A 20,335-nucleotide genomic window follows, 5' to 3' on the forward strand; every position below is an offset into this window, starting at 1 on the left:
TCACTCAAAAATGGTGCCAAACGGTTGTAAATTCTCCCCTGAAAAGTTTGGCGGTCGAAACAGAAGGCTTTTTATCACAGGACAGAAAATCCTTAACTGGCAGGAAAAGATATTTTTGAAAAAATCCCTAAGCCCCGGGGTCACAATTTCATCAAAAATCTGACTTTCGGCAATTCACTCAAAAATGGTGCCAAACGGTTGCAAATGCTCCCATGAGATGTTTGGGGGTCGAAACAGAAGGCTTTTTATCTCAGGAAAAGAAATCAGCCCTCGACAACTTAACCGGCAGAAAAGCATTTTTTTGAAAAAATCCCTAAGCCCCGGGGTCACAATTTCATCAAAAATCTGACTTTCGGCAATTCACTCAAAAATGGTGCCAAACGGTTGCAAATGCTCCCCTGAAAAGTTTGGCGGTCAAAACAGAAGGCTTTTTATCACAGGACAGAAAATCCTTAACCGGAAGGAAAAGATTTTTTTGAAAAAATCCCTAAGCCCCGGGGTCACAATTTCAGCAAAAATCTGACTTTCGGCAATTCACTCAAAAATGGTGGCAAACGGTTGCAAATGCTCCCCTGAAAAGTTTGGCGGTCAAAACAGTAGGCTTTTTATCACAAGAAAAGAAATCAGCCCTCGAAAACTTAACTGTCAGAAAAACATTTTTTTGAAAAAATCCCTAAGCCCTGGGGTCACAATTTCATCAAAAATGTGACTTTCGGCAATTGACTCAAAAATGGTGCCAAACGGTTGTAAATGCTCCCCTGAAAAGTTTGGCGGTCGAAACAGAAGGCTTTATATAACAGGACAGAAAATCCTTAACCGGAAGGAAAAGATTTTATTGAAAAAATCCCAAAACCCCGGGGTTCACAATTTCATCAAAAATCTGACTTTCGGCAATTCACTCAAAAATGTTGCCAAACAGTTGCAAATGCTCCCATGAGATGTTTGGGGGTCGAAACAGAAGGCTTTTTATCTCAGGAAAAGAAATCAGCCCTCGACAACTTAACCGGCAGAAAAGCATTTTTTTGAAAAAATCCCTAAGCCCTGGGGTCACAATTTCAGCAAAAATCTGACTTTCGGCAATTCACTCAAAAATGGTGCCAAACGGTTGCAAATGCTCCTCTGAAAAGTTTGGCGGTCGATACAGAAGGCTTTTTATCACAGGACAGAAAACCCTTAACCGGAAGAAAAAGATTTTTTTTGAAAAAATCCCTAAGCCCAGGGGTCACAATTTCAGCAAATATCAGACTTTCGGCAATTGACTAAAAAATGGTGCCATACGGTTGCAATTGCTCCCATGAGATGTTTGGGGGTCGAAACAGAAGGTATTTTATCACAGGACAAGAAATCAGCCCTCGACAACTTAACAGGCAGGAAAAGATTTTTTTGAAAAAATCCCTAAGCCCCGGGGTCACAATTTCAGCAAAAATCTGACTTTCGGCAATTCACTCAAAAATGGTGGCAAACGGTTGCAAATGCTCCACTGAAAAGTTTGGCGGTCAAAACAGTAGGCATTTTATCACAGGAAAAGAAATCAGCCCTCGACAACTTAACTGGCAGAAAAAGGTTTTTTTGAAAAAATCCCTAAGCCCCGGGGTCACAATTTCATCAAATATCTGACTTTCGGCAATTCACTCAAAAATGGTGCCAAACAGTTGCTAATGCTCCCCTTAGATCTTTGGCGGTCGAAACAGACGGCTTTTTATCACAGGAAGAGAAATCAGCCCTCGACAACTTAACTGGAAGAAAAAGGTTGTTTTGAAAAAATCCCTAAGCCCCGGGGTCACAATTTCAGCAAAAATCTGACTTTCGGTCATTCACTCAAAAATGGTGCCAAACGGTTGCAAATGCTCCCCTGAAAAGTTTGGCGGTCAAAACAGTAGGCTTTTTATCACAGGAAAAGAAATCAGCCCTCGACAACTTAACTGGCAGAAAAAGGTTTTTTTGAAAAAATCCCTAAGCCCCGGGCTCACAATTTCATCAAAAATCTGACTTTCGGCAATTCACTCAAAAATGGTGCCAAACCGTTTGAAATGCTCCCGTGAGATTTTTGGGGGTCGAAACAGAAGGCTTTTTATCTCAGGAAAAGAAATCAGCCCTTGACAACTTAACAGGCAGGAAAAGATTTTTTTGAAAAAATCCCTAAGCCCCGGGGTCACAATTTCAGCAATAATCTGACTTTCGGTCATTCACTCAAAAATGGTGCCAAACGGTTGCAAATGCTCCCCTGAAAAGTTTCGCGGTCGAAACAGAAGGCTTTTTATCACAGGAAAAGAAATCAGCCTGCGACAACTTAACTGCTTTACTACTACTTCTGCTTCAACCGCCAAAGATCTAAGGGGAGCATTTACAACCGTTTGGCACAATTTTTGAGTGAAATGCCGAAAGTCAGATTTTTGATGAAATTGTGAGCCCAGGGCTTAGGGATTTTTTCAAAAAAATCTTTTTCTTCCGGATATGTTGTCTAGGGCTGATTTCTTTTCCTGTGATAAAAAGCCTTCTGTTTCGACCGCCAAACTTTTCAGGGGAGCATTTGCAACCGTTTGGCACCATTTTTGAGTGAATTGCCGCAAGTCAGATTTTTGATGAAATTGTGACCCCAGGGCTTAGGGATTTTTTCAAAAAAATCTTTTTCTGCCGGTTAAGGATTTTCTGTCCTGTGATAAAAAGCCTTTTGTTTCGACTGCCAAACATCTCAGGGGAGCATTTGCAACCGTATGGCAGCATTTTTGAGTAAATTGCCGAAAGTCAGTTTTTTCATCAAATTGTGACCCCGGGTCTTAGGGATTTTTTTTTTTTTTTGAGGAAAAAAAAAAATGCCGGTTAAGGTGTTTTTTACCTTGCATTTTTAAGTTGTAAACCACCCTTAAATCTACGGATGGGGACTTCCCGGTTGGCGCCATCGCCGAATGGCGGACTCCCTCCGAGTTCCGGAGGGAGCCTGCTCGGCAGGGGCTGGGTCCTATCGCGCCGGCGACGCGGGGACCCCTAAAAACCATGGGCGCTGAAACCCATGGACATGGTGACTTGGCTGGCACCTTTTGGGCCCCCCCCGACCCGCGAAGGAGCCTTTTTAAAGGCTGCGGAACGGGTGACAGGGGGGGTGCTTTGAGTCCTCCGCTTCCCCTGCCGAGCGAAGCCGCATGCCATTCTGCGGAGAGCGCTGACTTCTTCTATTGGAAATTTGGACTTAAAAGCATAACCCGTGAGTAATCGGAACTTGGATTAAAAAAGGCGAGAAATTTTTAAAGAATTCGGAACGAGCGGGGGAGGCGTAAAAAGGAAGTCAGCCCCCCCCCCCCGTTGTAGAGGAGCTAAAGTAATGGACTTAACATCTAAGATTGAGCGCAACCCTATTTTGATAAAGTTATGAAATTTCGCGATGGAAAACTATAAGATTGAGCTGGAGGAGAAAAGTGGAATTTAATCAAAAAGCACCCCCCCCCCGGAACCTGGGAGCGTCTTAGTTAGAGCGCCGGGAGAAGACAAGGAGAGGTTTTGACAGCTGTCAAAGAGCTGTCAAAGCAGAAGAACAAAAATGAGAACTTTGTTACGAGGACTTTGCCGGTTATACTTGTTACAAATTGGATACAAAATGTTTAAAACAAGGAATAATAAGTTACTTTGACTGGTGGACGTGATCTGGAAGGGAACTGAGTTACTACAATCCACCTAGAGGAGCCGAGGGATATTACAAGTTGTTGGCATCGAATTTGACAGAACCTTTTATCTCCTGGGAAACTGCAGAAATGGAACACTATTTTGGCTACAGAGGTTTACACACTAAAGTAGACAACAGACTTATCTATTGAAGAATGGAAGGGACTTGGCATCATGTTTCGTTCCTGAATAACAGAGCCTCTGCAGTGGAATTTAGAAGCTTTTGGAATTAGAACATTTGTGCAGGAAAACAGGAAAAGAAAGAGGAGAGAGATTAACAAGAACAACAATAATAATATGAATTGGACAAAGTTGGAAGTGGGAACATTTGGGACATCCAGATTTGAAAGGTTTAAGAAATAAAATTGGAGTTTTTACTCCCAAGTATATAAAAATCTGGATGGAAAAAAAGGGCCTTTTTGAGATAGACTCCTTCCAAGATTGGACATTTAAAATTAAAGAAGACTGGTAAAGGACTATGGTTTAAATAAATGTGGGAGCTCCAGGAAGACATCAGATGTTGATTAATATGGGGAACGCAACCAGGAAAAGGGGGAGGGAAATTTGGAATCCAAAGGGTGTAAAATCATATTTTATTTTATTATATTTTAATCTATTATGTATATTAAAGGGGGGAACGCGCAGAAGGGAATAGGTCGATCTTAGGAGATGGGAAAATATTTTTAAATTGGGTTAATGATAATAAGGTTAAAATTTGGGATAATAAATTGCTGAATTTATTTGTAAGAATTGGAATATAAGAGGGGGAGGGGAGGGGAAGTCCTGGAAAGATGTTACGGAAAATAAGATCTTAAATTTGGATGTTTTTTTTTTTTATATTGTTATAATTGGAAACTTTTAATAAATATTATTTAAAAAAAAATCTACGGATGAAGGGCAGTATATACAATTAATAAAATAGTAAGAATACTATTTGTTACTATAGACACGCATGCCATTGTTCAGGAAGGTCTACTGTATAAATAGGGGTATAAATAGTAAAGTAGGATAAGTAATAAAGTAGCATTAGTAAAGTGGAAGTAAAGTGGTATTAAAGCAATAGTAAACCAGTAGTGAAGTAGCAATTAAGTAATGGTAAAACAATAGTAAAGAGGTGAAATAGTAGTAAAACAGCATTAAAGTAGTAGTAAAACAGTAGTAAAGTAGTAGTAGTAATGGAGTAGTAAAATAGTAGTAAAATGGTAGTAAGGCAGTAGTGAAACAGCAGTAAGATAGTAGTAAAGTAGTAGTAAAATGGTCCAATAGTAAAGCGGTGGAATAGTAGTAAAATAGCTTTAAAGTAGTAGTAAAAGGATAGCAAGGTAGTAGTAAAATGATAGTAAAGCAGTAGTAAGGCAGTAGTAAAATGGTAGTAAAGTAGTTGTAAAGTAGTGGTAAAGCAGTAGTAAAGTAGTGGTAAAGTAGTAGTAAAGTGGTAGTAAAGCAGTAGTAAAGTGGTAGTAAAGTGGTAGTAAAGCAGTAGTAAAGTGGTAGTAAAGCGGTAGTAAAGCAGTAGTAAAGGAGTAGTAAAGGAGTAGTAAAGCGGTAGTAAAGTGGTAGTAAAGCAGTAGTAAAGTAGTAGTAAGAATTGCTTCGGAAGTGTTCGTTGTAGAAAAAGGCGCCATGTTGTTAGCCTCAATCACAGAGGTTTTTCCAGTTGTTTCCATATAAAGTAGTGGGGCGGGGGGAATGGCTTCTCAGTGTTTGTATGTTGATCCCTGTTTACACTATTATGTTAAAAAGTACACCAGAATTTAGTGGCGTTGGATATTTTGGGTCCCAAAATGTCCCCGCCAGCAGTGGCTGCATAAAATCCTTTAGTCAGAACTGAGCGATGGGCAACACACTGTCGTGAGTCAGGAGCTGTGTGAGGAGCCAGTAGTCAAAATAAGGGATTTGACTTAGATTATATCTTACCGGCCCAGTGGTGTTTCCTACTTTCTTCAGTAGGCACCATTTTTGAGTGAATGGCCGAAAGTCACATTTCTGATGAAATTGTGACCCCGGGGCTTAGGGATTTTTTCAAAAAAATCTTTTCCTGCCTGTTAAGTTGTCGAGGGCTGATTTCTTTTCCTGAGATAAAAAGCCTTCTATTTCGACCGCCAAACTTTTCAGGGGAGCATTTCCAACCGTTTGGCAGCATTTTTGAGTGAATTGCCGAAAGTCAGATTTTTGCTGAAATTGTGACCCCGGGGCTTAGGGATTTTTTCAAAAAAATCTTTTTCTGCTGGTTAAGGATTTTCTGTCCTGTAATAAAAAGCCTTCTGTTTCGACTGCCAAACCTCTCAGGTAAGCATATGCAACCGTATGGCAACACTTTTGAGTAAATTGCCGAAAGTCAGTTTTTTCATCAAATTGTGACCCCGGGTCCTAGGGATTTTTTTAAAAAAAAAAAATTGCCGGTTAAGGTATTTTTTACCTTGCATTTTTAAGTTGTAAACCAACCTTAAATCTACGGATCAAGGACAGTATATACAATTAATAAAATAGTAAGAATACTATTTGTTACTATAGACACGCATGCCATTGTTCAGGAAGGTCTACTGTATAAATAGGGATATAAATGGTAAAGTAGGATAAGTAATAAAGTAGCATTAGTAAAGTGGAAGTAAAGTGGTAGTAAAGCAATAGTAAACCAGTAGTGAAGTAGCAGTTAAGTAATGGTAAAACAATAGTAAAGAGGTGGAATAGTAGTAAAATAGCAGTAAAGTAGTAGGAAAACAGTAGTAAAGTAGTAGTAGTAATGGAGTAGTAAAATAGTAGTAAAATGGTAGTAAGGCAGTAGTGAAACAGCAGTAAGATAGTAGTAAAGTAGTAGTAAAATGGTCCAATAGTAAAGCAGTGGAATAGTAGAAAAATAGCTTTAAAGTAGTAGTAAAAAGATAGCAAGGTAGTAGTAAAATTATAGTAAAGCAGTAGTAAGGCAGTTGTAAAATGGTAGTAAAGTAGTAGTAGAGTAGTCGTAAAGCAGAAGTAAAGTAGTGGTAAAGTAGTAGTAAAGTGGTAGTAAAGCAGTAGTAAAGTGGTAGTAAAGCAGCAGTAAAGCAGTAGTAAAGTAGTAGTAAAGCAGTAGTAAAGTAGTAGTGAAGTAGTAGTAAAGCGGTAGTAAAGTAGTGGTAAAGTAGTGGTAAAGTAGTAGTAAGAATGACCTCGGAAGTGTTCGTTGTACAAAAAGGCGCCATGTTGTTAGCCTCAATCACAGAGGTTTTTCCAGTTGTTTCCATATAAAGTAGTGGGGCGGGGGGAATGGATTCTCAGTGTTTGTATGTTGATCCCTGTTTACACTATTATGTTAAAAAGTACACCAGAATTTAGTGGCGTTGGATATTTTGGGTCCCAAAATGTCCCCGCCAGCAGTGGCTGCATAAAATCCTTTAGTCAGAACTGAGCGATGGGCAACATACTGTCGTGAGTCAGGAGCTGTGTGAAGAGCCAGTAGTCAAAATATGGGATTTGACTTAGATTATATCTTACCGGCCCAGTGGTGTTTCCTACTTTCTTCAGTAGGCACCATTTTTGAGTGAATGGCCGAAAGTCACATTTCTGATGAAATTGTGACCCCGGGGCTTAAGGATTTTTTTTTAAAAAAAAAATTCTGACAGTTAAGTTGTCGAGGGCTGATTTCTCTTCCTGAGATAAAAAGCCTTCTGTTTCGACCGCCAAACCTCTCAGGGAAATTGTGACCCCGGGGCTTAGGGATTTTTTCCAAAAAGTCTTTTCCTGCCGGTTAAGGATTTTCTGTCCTGTGATAAAAAGCCTTCTGTTTCGAGAGCCAAACATCTCAGGGAAGCATTTGCAACCGTTCGGCACCATTTTTGAGTGAATTGCCGAAAGTCACATTTTTGATGAAATTGTGATCCCGGGGCTTAGGGATTTTTTCAAAAAAATGTTTTTCTGCCGGTTAAGTTGTCGAGGGCTGATTTCTTTTCCTGTGATAAAAAGCCTTCTGTTTTGACCGCCAAACCTCTCAGGGGAGCATTTGCAACCGTTTGGCACCATTTTTGAGTGAATTGCCGAAAGTCACATTTTTGATGAAATTGTGATCCCGGGGCTTAGGGATTTTTTCAAAAAAATGTTTTTCTGCCGGTTAAGTTGTCGAGGGCTGATTTCTTTTCCTGTGATAAAAAGCCTTCTGTTTCGACCGCCAAACCAATCAGGGGAGCATTTGCAACCGTTTGGCACCATTTTTGTGTGAATTGCTGAAAGTCACATTTTTGATGAAATTGTGATCCCGGGGCTTAGGGATTTTTTCAAAAAAATGTTTTTCTGCCGGTTAAGTTGTCGAGGGCTGATTTCTTTTCCGAAGATAAAAAGCCTTCTGTTTCGACACCCAAACCTCTCAGGGGAGCATTTGGAAACGTCAGATTTTTTATGAAATTGTGACCCCGGGGCTTAGGGATTTTTTTAAAAAAAAAAAAAATTCTGCCGCTTAAGGTGTGTTTTACCTTCCATTTTTAAGTTGTAAACCAACCTTAAATCTAAGGATGAAAGGCAGTATATACAATTAATAAAATAGTAACAATACTATTTGTTACTATACACAGGCATGCCATTGTTCAGGAAGGTCTACTGTATAAATAGGGTTATAAATAGTAAAGTAGGATAAGTAATAAAGTAGCATTAGTAAAGTGGTAGTAAAGTGGTAGTAAAGTAATAGTAAACCAGTAGTGAAGTGGTGGAATAGTAGTAAAAGAGCAGTAAAGTAGCAGTAAAACAGTAGTAAAGTAGTAGTAGTAATGGAGTAGTAAAATAGTAGTAAAATGGTAGTAAGGCAGTAGTGAAACAGCAGTAAGATAGTAGTAAAGTAGTAGTAAAATAGCTATAAAGTAGTACTAAAAGGATAGCAAGGTAGTAGTAAAATGATAGTAAAGCAGTAGTAAGGCAGTAGTAAAATGGTAGTAAAGTAGTAGTAAATTAGTGGTAAAGCAGTAGTAAAGTAGTAGTAAAGTGGTAGTAAAGCAGTAGTAAAGTGGTAGTAAAGCAGTAGTAAAGTGGTAGTAAAGTAGTAGTAAAGTCGTAGTAATGTGATAGTAAAGTAGTAGTAAAGTGGTAGTAAAGCAGTGGTAAAGTGGTAGTAAAGTAGTAGAGTAGTAAAGTAGTAGTAAAGTAGTGGTAAAGTAGTGGTAAAGTAGTAGTAAGAATGACCTCGGAAGTGTTCGTTGCCCAGTGGTGTTTCCTACTTTCTTCAGTAGGCACCATTTTTGAGTCAATTGCCGAAAGTCAGATTTTTGCTGAAATTGTTACCCCGGGCCCGTCTTAGGGATTTTTCCAAAAAAATCTTTTTCTGCCAGTTAAGTTGTCGCAGGCTGATTACTTTTCCTGTGATAAAAAGCCTTCTGTTTCGACCGCGAAAGATTTCAGGGGAGCATTTGCAACCATTTGTTACCATTTTTGAGTGAATTGCCGAAAGTCAGATTTTTGCTAAAATTGTGACCCCGGGTTTAGGGATTTTTTTAAAAAAATGTTTTTCTGCCGGTTAAGTTGCCGAGGGCTGATTACTTTTCCTGTGATAAAAAGCCTTCTGTTTCGACCCCCAAACCTCTCAGGGGAGCATTTGTAACCATTTGGCACAATTTTTTAGTGAATGACCGAAAGTCAGATTTTTGATGAAATTGTGACCCCGGGGCTTACGGTTTTTTTCAAAAAAATCTTTTCCTGCCGGTTAAGGATTTTCTGTCCTGTGATAAAAAGCCTTCTGTTTCGACCGCCAAACTTTTCAGGGGAGCATTTGCAACCGTTTGGCACCATTTTTGAGTGAATTGCCGAAAGTCAGATTTTTGCTGAAATTGTGCCCCAGGGCTTAGGGATTTTTTCAAAAATATCTTTTTCTGCCGGTTAAGTTGTCGAGGGCTGCTTTCTTTTCCGGTGATAAAAAGCCTTCTGTTTCGACCGCCAAACCTTTCAGGGGAGCATTCGCAACCGTTGGGCACCATTTATGAATCAATTGCTGAAAGTCAGGTTTTTGATGAAATTGTGACCCCGGGGCTTAGGGATTTTTTCAAAAAAATGTTTTTCTGCCAGTTAAGGATTTTCTGTCCTGTGATAAAAAGCCTTCTGTTTCGACCGCCAAACTTTTCAGGGGAGCATTTCCAACCATTTGGCACCATTTTTGAGTGAATTTCCGAAAGTCAGATTTTGGATAAAATTGTGCCCAGGGCTTAGGGATTTTTTCAAAAAAATCTTTTTCTTCCTGATATGTTGTCGAGGGCTGATTTCTTTTCCTGTAATAAAAAGCCTTCTGTTTCGACCGCCAAACTTTTCAGGGGAGCATTTGCATCTGTTTGGCACCATTTTTGAGTGAATTGCCAAGAGTCAGATTTTTGCTGAAATTGTGAGCCCAGGGCTTAGGGTTTTTTTCAAAAAAATCTTTTTCTGCCGGATATGTTGTCGAGGGCTGATTTCTTTTCCTGTGATAAAAAGCCTTCTGTTTCGACTGCCAAAGATCTCAGGGGAGCATTTGCAACCGTTTGGCACCATTTTTGAGTGAATTGCCGAAAGTCACATTTTTGATGAAATTGTGATCCCGGGGCTTAGGGATTTTTTCAGAAAAATGTTTTTCTGCCAGTTAAGGATTTTCTATCCTGTGATAAAAAGCCTTCTGTTTCGACCGCCAAACTTTTCAGTGGAGCATTTGCAACCGTTTGGCACCATTTTTGAGTGAATTGCCGAAAGTCAGATTTTTGCTGAAATTGTGAGCCCAGGGCTTAGGGATTTTTTCAAAAAAATCTTTTCCCGCCGGTTAAGGATTTTCTGTCCTGTGATAAAAAGCCTTCTGTTTCGACCGCCAAACCTTTCAGGGAGCAATTGCAACCGTATGGCACCATTTTTGAGTCAATTGCCGAAAATCTGATATTTGCTGAAATTGTGAGCCCGGGGCTTAGGGATTTTTTCAAAAAAATCTTTTCCTTCCGGTTAAGGATTTTCTGTCCTGTGATAAAAAGCCTTCTGTTTCGACCGCCAAACTTTTCAGGGGACCATTTGCAACCATTTGGCAGCATTTTTGAGTGAATTGCCGAAAGTCAGATTTTTGATGAAATTGTGACCCCGGGGCTTAGGGATTTTTTCAAAAAAAATCTTTTCCTTCCGGTTAAGGGTTTTCTGTCCTGTGATAAAAAGCCTTCTGTTTCGACCGCCAAACTTTTCAGGGGAGCATTTGCAACCGTTTGGCACCATTTTTGAGTGAATTGCCGAAAGTCAGATTTTTGCTGAAATTGTGACCCCGGGCTTAGGGATTTTTTCAAAAAAATGCTTTTCTGCCGGTTAAGTTGTCAAGGGCTGATTTCTTTTCCTGAGATAAAAAGCCTTCTGTTTCGACCCCCAAACATCTCATGGGAACATTTGCAACTGTTTGGCAACATTTTTGAGTGAATTGCCGAAAGTCAGATTTTTGATGAAATTGTGACCCCTGGGCTTAGGGATTTTTTCAATAAAATCTTTTCCTTCCGGTTAAGGATTTTCTGTCCTGTGATAAAAAGCCTTCTGTTTCGACCGCCAAACTTTTCAGGGGAGCATTTACAACCGTTTGGCACCATTTTTGAGTCAATTGCCGAAAGTCACATTTTTGATGAAATTGTGACCCCAGGGCTTAGGGATTTTTTAAAAAAAATGTTTTTCTGACAGTTAAGTTTTCGAGGGCTGATTTCTTTTCCTGTGATAAAAAGCCTACTGTTTTGACCGCCAAACTTTTCAGGGGAGCATTTGCAACCGTTTGCCACCATTTTTGAGTGAATTGCCGAAAGTCAGATTTTTGCTGAAATTGTGACCCCGGGGCTTAGGGATTTTTTCAATGAAATCTTTTCCTTCCGTTTAAGGATTTTCTGTCCTGTGATAAAAAGCCTTCTGTTTCGACCGCCAGACTTTTCAGGGGAGCATTTGCAACCGTTTGGCACCATTTTTGAGTCAATTGCCGAAAGTCAGATTTTTGCTGAAATTGTGACTCCGGGGCTTAGGGATTTTTTCAAAAAAATGCTTTTCTGCCGGTTAAGTTGTAGAGGGCTGATTTCTTTTCCTGAGATAAAAAGCCTTCTGTTTCGACCCCCAAACATCTCACGGGAGCATTTCCAACGGTTTGGCACCATTTTTGAGTGAATTGCCGAAAGTCAGATTTTTGATGAAATTGTGAGCCCGAGGTTTGGGATTTAATCAATAAAATCTTTTCCTTCCGGTTAAGGATTTTCTGTCCTGTGATAAAAAGCCTTCTGTTTCGACCGCCAAACTTTTCAGGGGAGCATTTACAACCGTTTGGCACCATTTTTGAGTCAATTGCCGAAAGTCACATTTTTGATGAAATTGTGACCCCAGGGCTTAGGGATTTTTTCAAAAATATGTTTTCCTAACAGTTAAGTTTTCGAGGGCTGATTTCTTTTCCTATGATAAAAAGCCTACTGTTTTGACCGCCAAACTTTTCAGGGGAGCATTTGCAACCGTTTGCCACCATTTTTGAGTGAATTGCCAAAAGTCAGATTTTTGCTGAAATTGTGACCCCTGGGCTTAGGGATTTTTTTCAAAAAAATCTTTTTCTGCCGGTTAAAGATTTTCTGTCCTGTAATAAAAAGCCAGATTTTTGATGAAATTGTGACCCCGGGGCACAATCTTTTCCTGTGATAAGAAGCCTTCTGCTTCAACCGCCAAAGATCTCAGGGGAGCATTTGCAACCGTTTCGCACCATTTTTGAGTGAATTGCCGAAAGTCACATTTTTGATGAAATTGTGACCCCAGGGCTTAGGGATTTTTTCAAAAAAATGTTTTTCTGACAGTTAAGTTTTCGAGGGCTGATTTCTTTTCCTGTGATAAAAAACCTACTGTTTTGACCGCCAAACTTTTCAGGGGAGCATTTGCAACCGTTTGCCACCATTTTTGAGTGAATTGCCGAAAGTCAGATTTTTGCTGAAATTGTGACCCCTGGGCTTAGGGATTTTTTCAAAAAAATCTTTTCCTGCCTGTTAAGTTGTCGAGGGCTGATTTCTTGTCCTGCGATAAAATACCTTCTGTTTCGACCGCCAAACTTTTCAGGGGAGCATTTGCAACCGTTTGGCACCATTTTTGAGTGAATTGCCGAAAGTCAGATTTTTAATGAAATTTTGACTCCGGGGCTTAGGGATTTTTTCAAAAAAAATGTTTTCCTGCCGGTTAAGGAATTTCTGTCCTGTGATAAAAAGCCTTCTGTTTCTACCGCCAAACCTGTCAGGGGAGCATTTGCAACCGTTTGGAAACATTTTTGAGTCAATTACCAAATGTCAGATTTTTGCTGAAATTTTTACCCCTGGGCTTAGGGATTTTTCCAAAAAAATCTTTTTCTGCCAGTTAAGTTGTCGCAGGCTGATTTCTTTTCCTTTGAAAAAAAGCCTTCTGTTTCGACCGTGAAACTTTTCAGGGCAGCATTTGCAACCGTTTGGCACCATTTTTGAGTGAATGACCGAAAGTCAGATTTTTGATGAAATTGTGACCCTGGGGCTTAGGGATTTTTTGAAAAAAATCCTTTTCTGCCGGTTAAGTTGTCAAGGGCTGATTTCTTTTCCTGTGATAAAAAGCCTTCTGTTTCGACCGCTAAAGATCTCAGGGGAGCATTTGCAACCGTTTGGCACCATTTTTGAGTCAATTGCCGAAAGTCAGATTTTTGCTGAAATTGTTACCCCGGGCCCGGCTTAGGGATTTTTCCAAAAAAATCTTTTTCTGCCAGTTAAGTTGTCGCAGGCTGATTTCTTTTCCTATGATAAAAAGCCTTCTGTTTCGACCGCGAAAGATTTCAGGGGAGCATTTGCAACCATTTGTTACCATTTTTGAGTGAATTGCCGAAAGTCAGATTTTTGCTAATATTGTGACCCCGGGTTTAGGGATTTTTTAAAAAAAATGTTTTTCTGCCGGTTAAGTTGCCGAGGGCTGATTACTTTTCCTGTGATAAAAAGCCTTCTGTTTCGACCCCCAAACCTCTGAGGGGAGCATTTGTAACCATTTGGCACCATTTTTTAGTGAATGACCGAAAGCCAGATTTTTGATGACATTGTGACCCCGGGGCTTAGGGATTTTTTGAAAAAAATCTTTTTCTGCCGGATATGTTGTCGAGGGCTGATTTCTTTTCCTGTGATAAAAAGCCTTCTGTTTCGACCGCCAAATTTTTCAGGGGAGCATTTGCAACCGTTTGGCAACATTTTTGAGTGAATTGCCGAAAGTCAGATTTTTGATGAAATTGTGACCCCGGGGCTTACGGTTTTTTTCAAAAAAATCTTTTTCTGCCAGTTAAGTTGTCGCGGGCTGATTTCTTTTGCTGTGATGAAAAGCCTTCTCTGTCGACCGCCAAAGCAATCAGGGGAGCATTTGGAACCGTTTGGCACCATTTTTGAGTGAATTGCCAAAAGTCAGATTTTTGCTGAAATTGTGAGCCCAGGGCTTAGGGATTTTTTCAAAAAAATCTTTTCCTGCCGGTTAAGGATTTTCTGTCCTGTGATAAAAAGCCTTCTGTTTCGACCGCCAAACTTTTCAGGGGAGTATTTGCAACCGTTTGGCACCATTTTTGAGTGAATTGCCGAAAGTCAGATTTTTGAGGAAATTGTGCCCAGGGCTTAGGGATTTTTTCAAAAAAAATCTTTTTCTTCCGGATATGTTGTCGAGGGCTGATTTCTTTTCCTGTGATAAAAAGCCTTCTGTTTCGACCGCCAAACTTTTCAGGGGAGCATTTGCAACCGTTTGGCACCATTTTTGAGTGAATTGCCGAAAGTCAGATTTTTGCTGAAATTGTGCACCAGGGCTTAGGGATTTTTTCAAAAATATCTTTTTCTGCCGGTTAAGTTGTCAAGGGCTGCTTTCTTTTCCGGTGATAAAAAGCCTTCTGTTTCGACCGCCAAACTTTCCAGGGGAGCATTTGCATCTGTTTGGCACCATTTTTGAGTGAATTGCCGAAAGTCAGATTTTTGATGAAATTGTGACCCCAGGGCTTAGGGATTTTTTCAAAAAAATCTTTTTCTGCCAGTTAAGTTGTCGAGGGCTGATTTCTTTTCCTGAGATAAAAAGCCTTCTGTTTCGACCGCCAAACTTTTCAGGGGAGTATTTGCAACCGTTTGGCACCATTTTTGAGTCAATTGCCGAAAGTCAGATTTTTGCTGAAATTGTGACCCCGGGGCTTAGGGATTTTTTCCAAAAAATCTTTTTCTGCCGGTTAAGGATTTTCTGTCCTGTGATAAAAAGCATTTTGTTTCGACCGCCAAACATCTCAGGGGAGCATTTGCAACCGTATGGCAGCATTTTTGAGTAAATTGCCGAAAGTCAGTTTTTTCATCAAATTGTGACCCCGGGTCTTAGGGATTTTTTTTTTTTTTTTTGAGGAAAAAAAAAATTGCCGGTTAAGGTGTTTTTTACCTTGCATTTTTAAGTTGTAAACCACCCTTAAATCTACGGATGGGGACTTCCGGGTTGGCACCATCGTCGAATGGCGGACTCCCTCCGAGTTCCGGAGGGAGCCTGCTCGGCAGGGGCTGGGTCCTACCGCGCCGGCGACGCGGGGACCCCTAAAAACCATGGGCGCTGAAACCCATGGACATGGTGACTCGGCTGGCACCTTTTGGGCCCCCCCGACCCGCGAAGGAGCCTTTTTAAAGGCTGCGGAACGGGTGACGGGGGGGTGGTGCTTTGAGTCCTCCGCTTCCCCTGCCGAGCGAAGCCGCATGCCATTCGGCGGAGAGCGCTGACTTCTTCTATTGGAAATTTGGACTTAAAAGCATAACCCGTGAGTAATCGGAACTTGGATTTAAAAAGGCGAGAAATTTTTAAAGAATTCGGAACGAGCGGGGGAGGCGTAAAAAGGAAGTCAGCCCCCCCCCCCCCCCCGTTGTAGAGGAGCTAAAGTAATGGACTTAACATCTAAGATTGAGCGCAACCCTATTTTGATAAAGTTATGAAATTTCGCGATGGAAAACTATAAGATTGAGCTGGAGGAGAAAAGTGGAATTTAATCAAAAAGCAACCCCCCCCCGGAACCTGGGAGCGTCTTAGTTAGAGCGCCGGGAGAAGACAAGGAGAGGTTTTGACAGCTGTCAAAGAGCTGTCAAAGCAGAAGAACAAAAATGAGAACTTTGTTACGAGGACTTTGCCGGTTATACTTGTTACAAATTGGATACAAAATGTTTAAAACAAGGAATAATAAGTTACTTTGACTGGTGGACGTGATCTGGAAGGGAACTGAGTTACTACAATCCACCTAGAGGAGCCGAGGGATATTACAAGTTGTTGGCATCGAATTTGACAGAACCTTTTATCTCCTGGGAAACTGCAGAAATGGAACACTATTTTGGCTACAGAGGTTTACACACTAAAGTAGACAACAGACTTATCTATTGAAGAATGGAAGGGACTTGGCATCATGTTTCGTTCCTGAATAACAGAGCCTCTGCAGTGGAATTTAGAAGCTTTTGGAATTAGAACATTTGTGCAGGAAAACAGGAAAAGAAAGAGGAGAGAGATTAACAAGAACAACAAGAATAATAAGAATTGGACAAAGTTGGAAGTGGGAACATTTGGGACATCCAGATTTGAAAGGTTTAAGAAATAAAATTGGAGTTTTTACTCCCAAGTATATAAAAATCTGGATGGAAAAAAAGGGCCTTTTTGAGATAGACTCCTTCCAAGATTGGACATTTAAAATTAAAGAAGACTGGTAAAGGACTATGGTTTAAATAAATGTGGGAGCTCCAGGAAGACATCAGATGTTGATTAATATGGGGAACGCAACCAGGAAAAGGGGGAGGGAAATTTGGAATCCAAAGGGTGTAAAATCATATTTTATTTTATTATATTTTAATCTATTATGTATATTAAAGGGGGGAACGCGCAGAAGGGAATAGGTCGATCTTAGGAGATGGGAAAATATTTTTAAATTGGGTTAATGATAATAAGGTTAAAATTTGGGATAATAAATTGCTGAATTTATTTGTAAGAATTGGAATATAAGAGGGGGAGGGGAGGGGAAGTCCTGGAAAGATGTTACGGAAAATAAGATCTTAAATTTGGATGTTTTTTTTTTTTATATTGTTATAATTGGAAACTTTTAATAAATATTATTTTAAAAAAAATCTACGGATGAAGGGCAGTATATACAATTAATAAAATAGTAAGAATACTATTTGTTACTATAGACACGCATGCCATTGTTCAGGAAGGTCTACTGTATAAATAGGGGTATAAATAGTAAAGTAGGATAAGTAATAAAGTAGCATTAGTAAAGTGGAAGTAAAGTGGTATTAAAGCAATAGTAAACCAGTAGTGAAGTAGCAATTAAGTAATGGTAAAACAATAGTAAAGAGGTGAAATAGTAGTAAAACAGCATTAAAGTAGTAGTAAAACAGTAGTAAAGTAGTAGTAGTAATGGAGTAGTAAAATAGTAGTAAAATGGTAGTAAGGCAGTAGTGAAACAGCAGTAAGATAGTAGTAAAGTAGTAGTAAAATGGTCCAATAGTAAAGCGGTGGAATAGTAGTAAAATAGCTTTAAAGTAGTAGTAAAAGGATAGCAAGGTAGTAGTAAAATGATAGTAAAGCAGTAGTAAGGCAGTAGTAAAATGGTAGTAAAGTAGTTGTAAAGTAGTGGTAAAGCAGTAGTAAAGTAGTGGTAAAGTAGTAGTAAAGTGGTAGTAAAGCAGTAGTAAAGTGGTAGTAAAGTGGTAGTAAAGCAGTAGTAAAGTGGTAGTAAAGCGGTAGTAAAGCAGTAGTAAAGCAGTAGTAAAGGAGTAGTAAAGCGGTAGTAAAGTGGTAGTAAAGCAGTAGTAAAGTAGTAGTAAGAATTGCTTCGGAAGTGTTCGTTGTAGAAAAAGGCGCCATGTTGTTAGCCTCAATCACAGAGCTTTTTCCAGTTGTTTCCATATAAAGTAGTGGGGCGGGGGGAATGGATTCTCAGTGTTTCTATGTTGATCCCTGTTTACACTATTATGTTAAAAAGTACACCAGAATTTAGTGGCGTTGGATATTTTGGGTCCCAAAATGTCCCCGCCAGCAGTGGCTGCATAAAATCCTTTAGTCAGAACTGAGCGATGGGCAACACACTGTCGTGAGTCAGGAGCTGTGTGAGGAGCCAGTAGTCAAAATCAGGGATTTGACTTAGATTATATCTTACCGGCCCAGTGGTGTTTCCTACTTTCTTCAGTAGGCACCATTTTTGAGTGAATGGCCGAAAGTCACATTTCTGATGAAATTGTGACCCCGGGGCTTAGGGATTTTTTCAAAAAAATCTTTTCCTGCCTGTTAAGTTGTCGAGGGCTGATTTCTTTTCCTGAGATAAAAAGCCTTCTATTTCGACCGCCAAACTTTTCAGGGGAGCATTTCCAACCGTTTGGCAGCATTTTTGAGTGAATTGCCGAAAGTCAGATTTTTGCTGAAATTGTGACCCCGGGGCTTAGGGATTTTTTCAAAAAAATCTTTTTCTGCTGGTTAAGGATTTTCTGTCCTGTAATAAAAAGCCTTCTGTTTCGACTGCCAAACCTCTCAGGTAAGCATATGCAACCGTATGGCAACACTTTTGAGTAAATTGCCGAAAGTCAGTTTTTTCATCAAATTGTGACCCCGGGTCCTAGGGATTTTTTTTTAAAAAAAAAATTGCCGGTTAAGGTATTTTTTACCTTGCATTTTTAAGTTGTAAACCAACCTTAAATCTACGGATCAAGGACAGTATATACAATTAATAAAATAGTAAGAATACTATTTGTTACTATAGACACGCATGCCATTGTTCAGGAAGGTCTACTGTATAAATAGGGATATAAATGGTAAAGTAGGATAAGTAATAAAGTAGCATTAGTAAAGTGGAAGTAAAGTGGTAGTAAAGCAATAGTAAACCAGTAGTGAAGTAGCAATTAAGTAATGGTAAAACAATAGTAAAGAGGTGGAATAGTAGTAAAATAGCAGTAAAGTAGTAGGAAAACAGTAGTAAAGTAGTAGTAGTAATGGAGTAGTAAAATAGTAGTAAAATGGTAGTAAGGCAGTAGTGAAACAGCAGTAAGATAGTAGTAAAGTAGTAGTAAAATGGTCCAATAGTAAAGCAGTGGAATAGTAGAAAAATAGCTTTAAAGTAGTAGTAAAAAGATAGCAAGGTAGTAGTAAAATGATAGTAAAGCAGTAGTAAGGCAGTTGTAAAATGGTAGTAAAGTAGTAGTAGAGTAGTCGTAAAGCAGAAGTAAAGTAGTGGTAAAGTAGTAGTAAAGTGGTAGTAAAGCAGTAGTAAAGTGGTAGTAAAGCAGCAGTAAAGCAGTAGTAAAGTAGTAGTAAAGCAGTAGTAAAGTAGTAGTGAAGTAGTAGTAAAGCGGTAGTAAAGTAGTGGTAAAGTAGTGGTAAAGTAGTAGTAAGAATGACCTCGGAAGTGTTCGTTGTACAAAAAGGCGCCATGTTGTTAGCCTCAATCACAGAGGTTTTTCCAGTTGTTTCCATATAAAGTAGTGGGGCGGGGGGAATGGATTCTCAGTGTTTGTATGTTGATCCCTGTTTACACTATTATGTTAAAAAGTACACCAGAATTTAGTGGCGTTGGATATTTTGGGTCCCAAAATGTCCCCGCCAGCAGTGGCTGCATAAAATCCTTTAGTCAGAACTGAGCGATGGGCAACATAATGTCGTGAGTCAGGAGCTGTGTGAAGAGCCAGTAGTCAAAATATGGGATTTGACTTAGATTATATCTTACCGGCCCAGTGGTGTTTCCTACTTTCTTCAGTAGGCACCATTTTTGAGTGAATGGCCGAAAGTCACATTTCTGATGAAATTGTGACCCCGGGGCTTAAGGATTTTTTTTTAAAAAAAAAATTCTGACAGTTAAGTTGTCGAGGGCTGATTTCTCTTCCTGAGATAAAAAGCCTTCTGTTTCGACCGCCAAACCTCTCAGGGAAATTGTGACCCCGGGGCTTAGGGATTTTTTCCAAAAAGTCTTTTCCTGCCGGTTAAGGATTTTCTGTCCTGTGATAAAAAGCCTTCTGTTTCGAGAGCCAAACATCTCAGGGAAGCATTTGCAACCGTTCGGCACCATTTTTGAGTGAATTGCCGAAAGTCACATTTTTGATGAAATTGTGATCCCGGGGCTTAGGGATTTTTTCAAAAAAATGTTTTTCTGCCGGTTAAGTTGTCGAGGGCTGATTTCTTTTCCTGTGATAAAAAGCCTTCTGTTTCGACCGCCAAACCTCTCAGGGGAGCATTTGCAACCGTTTGGCACCATTTTTGTGTGAATTGCTGAAAGTCACATTTTTGATGAAATTGTGATCCCGGGGCTTAGGGATTTTTTCAAAAAAATGTTTTTCTGCCGGTTAAGTTGTCGAGGGCTGATTTCTTTTCCGAAGATAAAAAGCCTTCTGTTTCGACACCCAAACCTCTCAGGGGAGCATTTGGAAACGTCAGATTTTTTATGAAATTGTGACCCCGGGGCTTAGGGATTTTTTTTAAAAAAAAAAAAATTCTGCCGCTTAAGGTGTGTTTTACCTTCCATTTTTAAGTTGTAAACCAACCTTAAATCTAAGGATGAAAGGCAGTATATACAATTAATAAAATAGTAACAATACTATTTGTTACTATACACAGGCATGCCATTGTTCAGGAAGGTCTACTGTATAAATAGGGTTATAAATAGTAAAGTAGGATAAGTAATAAAGTAGCATTAGTAAAGTGGTAGTAAAGTGGTAGTAAAGTAATAGTAAACCAGTAGTGAAGTGGTGGAATAGTA

Source organism: Podarcis erhardii (genome assembly GCF_964252035.2).
Source record: "Podarcis erhardii genome assembly, chromosome: 12".
NCBI classification, from domain to species: Eukaryota; Metazoa; Chordata; class Lepidosauria; order Squamata; family Lacertidae; genus Podarcis; species Podarcis erhardii.